Source organism: Nicotiana tabacum, unplaced genomic scaffold, assembly GCF_000715075.1.
Source record: "Nicotiana tabacum cultivar K326 unplaced genomic scaffold, ASM71507v2 Un00057, whole genome shotgun sequence".
In the NCBI taxonomy this organism is placed as follows: domain Eukaryota; kingdom Viridiplantae; phylum Streptophyta; class Magnoliopsida; order Solanales; family Solanaceae; genus Nicotiana; species Nicotiana tabacum.
Window position 1 is genome coordinate 1 of NW_027438295.1, and position 6,823 is coordinate 6,823.

Genomic DNA, 6,823 nt, shown 5'->3' on the forward strand with positions numbered 1-6,823 from the left:
CCTTGTTTGGTAAGCTCCTTATTAGGTGTTGCCCAAGTTCAGCTTGATTGGTAAGCTCCATACCCTTCGGAGTTGCCGTGTCTAGAGCTTTACGTACATCTTATACATACATATATATATATATATATATATATATATATATATATATATATATATATATATATATATATATGCAATGAGTAGGTCGGAGGCTTGTTACGATCACAGTACATCCATCAGTAGAGTTTTGTAGACATATCCTATCAGTTAATGCAGTATGTTAGGCTTTCTGGCCTTTTATGTACATTTTGTAGGATTGTCAGCTATAGTAGTTATGACGACCTTGTCGGCCCAGCTTTTTATTGATATTTAGTCAGTATTCGCAATTGTCTTGCAATGTGGCCCATGGCCAAAGTATGACATTATATGTTCAGAGTCCCTTAGTCGCAAGTTGGTACGTGAGGATAGGTGAGGCACTAAGTGTCGGTCTCGCCCCCAGGTTCGGGGAGTGACAATTTGTGAGATTTATATGTTTCCTACATCATTAGTAGTGTTGGGAAGGTTTGGAACAAGGTTCTAGGTTATATAAAGATAGTTACCAGTACTGGGTTGGATTTTGGGCAGCTATTGTGGCCGGTGGTGTTGATATGGGCTGATGGGTGATGTGTTTCATCATGTGGTTATACCTTGTTGATTTATGCATGAGTTTTTACGGCGGGTTTCGGTTGATACAGTGTGTTTATGTTAAGATCGAGTTTTTCGTGAAATGCTTGGATGTTAAAATTTGGTTCTAAGGCATATTAGTAGAATTTGGGCACGATTCGTGGTTTTGGTGTAGTTTGATATGATTTGAGGCTTTGACTAAGTTCGCATTGTGTTTTGGGATTGGATGGTGTGATTGGCCAGGGTCCCGGGGGCTTCGGGTGTGTTTCAGATGGGTTTTAGACCATTTCTTCATGTGTTGGAACTTTTGATTTCTATGCTTCTGGTATCCCTCTTCGCGATCTCGAAGAATGTGTTGCAATCGCATAGAGTCTTCGCTGACAGGTGGCTTTTTGCTCTTTGCGTTCACGAAGATAAGGATGAGTTCGCAAAGCCTTGGGGTGTTTGTTCATCGTGAACGTGAGTGTAAGTTAATCATGATACTTTTGAGGTTGCAAATATTTAAGATCATGAACTATAAGTACCAAGAGGGTTTGAAGGATTAGAAGCTAAAATAATCGAAAAAAATAAGTTTCATTGAAACGCCAAGTTGGGAATGCTATAACCTGTACTTTAGGGGTGATACTAGGATGATTAACATGATAAGGAGGTGATATTATTAGGTATTTTAGTTAGATTATAGTCATGTGTTATATTTTGAAGTCAAACGAGTTAGGAAACAAAAGTCGACAAAAGTTGTCGCAAGTTACGTTGATAATCTTACATAAAAATTAGGTCTAATGTTACTGGGATTTTCTCTTAATGTAATTGGATTTACAGGGTGATACAACCACAAAATTAAAGATATACAAGTGTAGTTTCCAACTCATCAAACGATTTGTCGATACAACATCGGATTATACATATATTCACTTTTTCACAAAACTGCACAAGCAACTCCTTTTGGGACCCCCAAGTTCGATTGAAGTTTATCTTGATATATAAAGTTGTAGCCTTCATATCTAAGACTCAATTCCACCCAAATCAGACCTTAAAAGTCTCTCTAGACATCCTAAATACATCCTTAGGGGTTTGAAGCAATTCCATCATCCGCAATTCAAAATCAAGACGCGAACACATCAACGCGATACTTACGATATAGGTAAGACTGTGCTATCCCCCTTTCTCCTTATAAATCGTTATTTGGAAAGAGCTTAATGGTTAAGGAAACTTTTCACCTTTGTATTTTACTTATACAAGCATAAGTAAGGTGTGGATAAAAGGGAACAAGGTTTGGAAGCAAGAACATAAGAGGTATGTAGGGTTTTCGTTTTGTTTTCGGCATGATTTGGTTTAGCTATGTTCTAGCCTTTCTTCTTGATTTTATAGGGTTGTTCAAGGGAAATTTTAGCATATATTGTATCCTTGTATATTATTGAATTCCACATGTGAATTGTGGAAGGAAATAGATTAGGTTGGAACTTCAAAACACAACAAGAGCAAAAGGGCAAATCCCCATTTGGCCTATGCCATCTAGACTTTCGTTTGTTCCGTTCTTTTGATGTTTTATGTATACCTAAATCCCATACGATCATGTGTTGATGCTTAGATTATTCCTAAATCAGATTTAGACTTTCATGTCATAAGTTAGCAACTACGAGTCGACATTACATTTACAATTCCGTTTTATCGATCGTTTGATACTATTGTGGATAACTAGATATCCTTGAGTTTGATGTTATCATCTTGGCCGAGTATCCATTCCTGTGTATATTGCGGTGCTTGCTGTTTGTTTTTGGTGATCATCATGTTTTAGGGGAAACTCTACGGAACTTTTTGGAAATTCGAAGAGTTTGACAAATCTTGAGTTCCTTGGTTCTAAATTGATTATAGAGGAATCCTCATGAGTTAATTTATCTTAATATCTCATGTACATACTCATTTTATCCCTAAAATGGTGATAGGCTCCTCTGTCCAACTTATGGACAACGGGTGTCAGAATACATTTGTGATTCTGTTTATGGTTTCCTTCATGATCTCTTTAGTCCATATGATGTTGCCACATGTATTATGCCTCATACATGCTTACATTGATTATGCTTGAGATATATATATCCCATAACACCAGCAAGGCCTATTGATTATATGCTAGGGGGAGATAGCCCATAACTCCAGCGAGGCCTATTGATTATATGCCGGGGGATATAGTCCACAACACCAGCCGAGACTGTTGATTATATATTTACTTGCTAGGGGGGGGGGGGTATAGCCCATAACACCAGTCAAGCAGGTTATGTATGCGTATATAGCTGCAGTGTGTATTGCAAGACAATACATGAGGCTAGTTCAGTTTTATAGTTACCTGATTTGGGGGACATAGCCCGTAGCACCGGACATGTACTAGTTCAGCACAGTTTCTGCTTTAACCTTCAGTTAAGTTCCAGATCATTTGCTAGTTCAAACTCTTGTTTAGCTTTCAGCTTATATTCAGATTTCCAGCTTACAGTCATACTATAGTAAGCTTTACATATGGTTTCCACCCTACATACTTTGTACATATCGTACTCATGTCATTTTCAAGGTGCTCCATTTTATGTCGCACAGGTACCGATAGATCAGCATTTGAGTCACATCAGTAGGCCATCCACCAGCTGTTGGAGTCTTTCCGCTTACTCCTGGAGTTACTTATCTTTATGTGTACAGTTAGCTAGTTTGGTGTGACGGGGTTATGTTCCATCCAGTACCTTGTTAGTTCAGCACTCCTAAAGGCCTGTAGATAAGCACCTACGTAGTTAGTATGTTTCTATATGTCAGATTTTGTTATCCTTGTTAGCGTTCCAGATTGTATAGTTCTTATTGTTTATGCTTATGATTTTAAAGTTTATTCGTTTATATTCATGACTAGTAGATTATCAATAAGTTTAGTGATGATCGACACCTAGTGTCAGTTATTCATCGTGACCCTAAGCTGGGTCGTGACAAACATGGTATCAGAGAAAGGCTCAGTCCTATGGTGTATGCAGGCCATGTCTAGTAGAGTTGTTTATTGATGTGTTTTTCACCACACTTATAGATAGGAGGCTACAAGATATTTAAGATGGTTCCTTTTCTTTACGGTCTATATTGTGCGATAGAACTGGGTTGTATGTATTCGCTCCTAATATCTATATTATTTATCTTCTTAGTGATACCTATTAGTACTAGACGACATGCGCCAACCGCTAGTACGGGTCAAACCCGTCGGACATCATGGTTTCTATTGAGGAGGATCCGTCCGAGGATCCATATGAGTAATTTGTTCGAGTAGTTTCGATTCCGCTAACAACGAATGGGTGAGAGGAGTTCGACCTCACCAAGGACCTTAGTTTCATTATTAGGGCCAGTTGATTGGGGTATAATAGGTGTGGTGTAGGGATTGGCAAAGTCGGGTCACCCCAGGCTCAGAAATATATTAGGGTATTTATAGACACTAGCTCTTCTGACGAGCCAAATAGTTCATAGTCTTTGGAGTCTGTTAATCAGGGTTCGTCTGTGTATGTCATAGGATATGCGAATGAAGAGGATAGTAGTTAGGCAAAGAGGATGAAAGTAGCTGATAAGTATGTGAGGATTCCGCTTCGAAGTGTGTTTGATCTTAGCGCTCATATAGGATCGCGGCAGGATGGTTATACGTTCATTAATCCCTCCACTAAAATTTCCTACATTATGAACTCAGGAGGAAACTTATTATTTGTTATACAGGAATGAATGTTATTCCAGGAGCAATAGACTGTGATTGTAAAAGGGGAGACAGAGTAGAAGTAACAGGACCGCAACACTGCTCTAGTAGGCTAATAAGATATGGGTTTTAGTTCATCTTATAGAGAAGACCCTGGCAAAATTTACATAGGTCTCTAAGAGTTAACATTAGAGGACTAAGGGAGGGGTGGGGAGTGACTTAGCACCTTAAGAAGTTAGAACTCTGATGGCTCTAATGCCCTAGGGAGGAAACCGTGGATAGTACACGACATTTTGGGGAAGTTAAAATAATGGAATAGAAAATTAAGAATTAGGTTAATAAGTTTACAACGTAAAGGTGTCAGTGCCTAGAAGATTGATTAACAGACTCATAGGTGACGAATGGATTAGGAAGTAGTTTTAATGAGGAAGTAGTCCGATAAATGCTTCATTGGAGTATAGCACAGGAAGGTATATGCGTTTAGAATTGCTGAGTCTTTCATGTAGATCTGACAAGTTTAAACATTCGAGGACTAATGTTTTAAGGGGGAGGGGGAGGATGTTACATCCCGCATTTTTGTACATTAAAGTTTTGCCATAAGTTAATCAACGTAAGCTCAGGAATGAGATTACTTTTGAGGTTATACGTATTTATGCCATTTATAAATAGTGATAGATAAGTGTCGTGAAATTTAGAGGATAAACAATCGAAAAAAATGAGTTTCGTTGAAGTTTGACATTTTGGGATAAAATACGGTTAAATCTATAATACTCCGTATTTATGGACTAGGGCCATACAATGTACCACATGACCATGATAGTAAGGTATATAAAGTATGTTAAATTAGTATATTGAATGAATTAGGATGGGATTAGGCTGCCATTCTTAAGATGAACAGACTAGGGAATTATTAAAGGACTTATATTTATACAGAGAAGATAAGCAAGGAGAGAGTAACCTAGGGTTGGGTAGCATACCTCGGTAATATTAAACCGAAGTAAGTGTTATGGTATAATATAACCTACCGATATGTAGAAATGCCATAAGATAATCGAGGATATGTACAAAATATAGCAATAACCGTAAGTTCGACAAAGTACCAAGCAAAGAACATTAGTACACCTATAGATGCTCAGAGGGATAGTTTGTCATAGTTATGATATGTTCACAAAGTGAGGCTTTAAATGATTGGATAAAAGCTGGTGAAAAAAGGAGAGAAAAATCGCATAGGTGTGCATACAAGGACATAGACGTACAGGCTGCTTGACGAATGGTAGCAATAGTTGCGATACTGGAAGAGTTCTTAACATAAGTCATGGTGTGAGAAAGAAGCCTGAAGGAGGGAATACCATGGCCTTTGGATTTATTCGCAGAACAGTTGCCAAGATTGAAAGGAAAATATAAAAATATTCATAAGATTTATAGGTTATGAGAATGATAACCACATCAGTCAATATTTGAGGATGAATGTTCCAAAGGGGGGAATGACGTTACACACCATGTTTTCCTGTGTAAAAGTACGTCGTAAGTCAGTTGATGTACGCTCTGAAAGTAAATCATCTTTGAAAGTACATAAAGTAAGTTAATCATGTTACTTTAGAGGTTACAAATATTTAATATCATGAACTTCATGTACCAAGATGCTAAACAAATCGAAGAAAATAAGTTTTGTCGAAACGACAAGTTGGGAATGATATAACCCATACTTTTGGGGTGATAATTGGGTGATTAATTTGATAAGGAGGTGGTATTATGAGGTATTTTAGTCATATTATAGTCGTGTGTTAATTTCAAAGTCAAACAAGTTAGGAAACAAAAGTGGACAAAAGTTGTCGCAAGTTACTTTCATAATTTTACTTAAAATTTGGGTCTAATGTTACTTAGATTTTCTCGTAATGTAATTGGAATTACGGGGTGATTGTATGTCCCCGTTAAAATTTCCTAATGATTTAAGATTTTAAAGTGCGCCAACGGTATTTGAGGATAGCGTATTCGAGTATTAAAAGAGACCTATGGGAAAGAACCACATCATTTTGACCCAAAAATATATGTTTAAGGTGTGTTGGATCATACTAAGGAGTTTTGTGAATGGCAAGAATTTGTGCGGAAGAAGTTAGATACATTAAGTGGAAAGGATGTATGAATTAGCACAAGACCCAAATTCAAATGAATGCCACTCCGAAAATATAATAACTTAGGTGGTGCTATACCTAACAAATTAAAACCCTTTGACTCTAGTTTCCAACGCGTCAAACCGTTTGTCATCTGGATATTTATACAGAAAGATATGGCCATTTTACCGGACCTATGCCATATGCGCGCCCAGATGGGCGACCGCGCATATAAGGGGGTTTCTGCCTTATGTGCGCGCCCAGATGCGTGGTCACTTGACCAGGTGCGCGGTCGCGGACGTAGTTGCCCTATAAATACCCCAAGGCCGAGTCAAGAGAGGGGCTAAGTCATTTCTTTGAGCTAGGGCTTGCA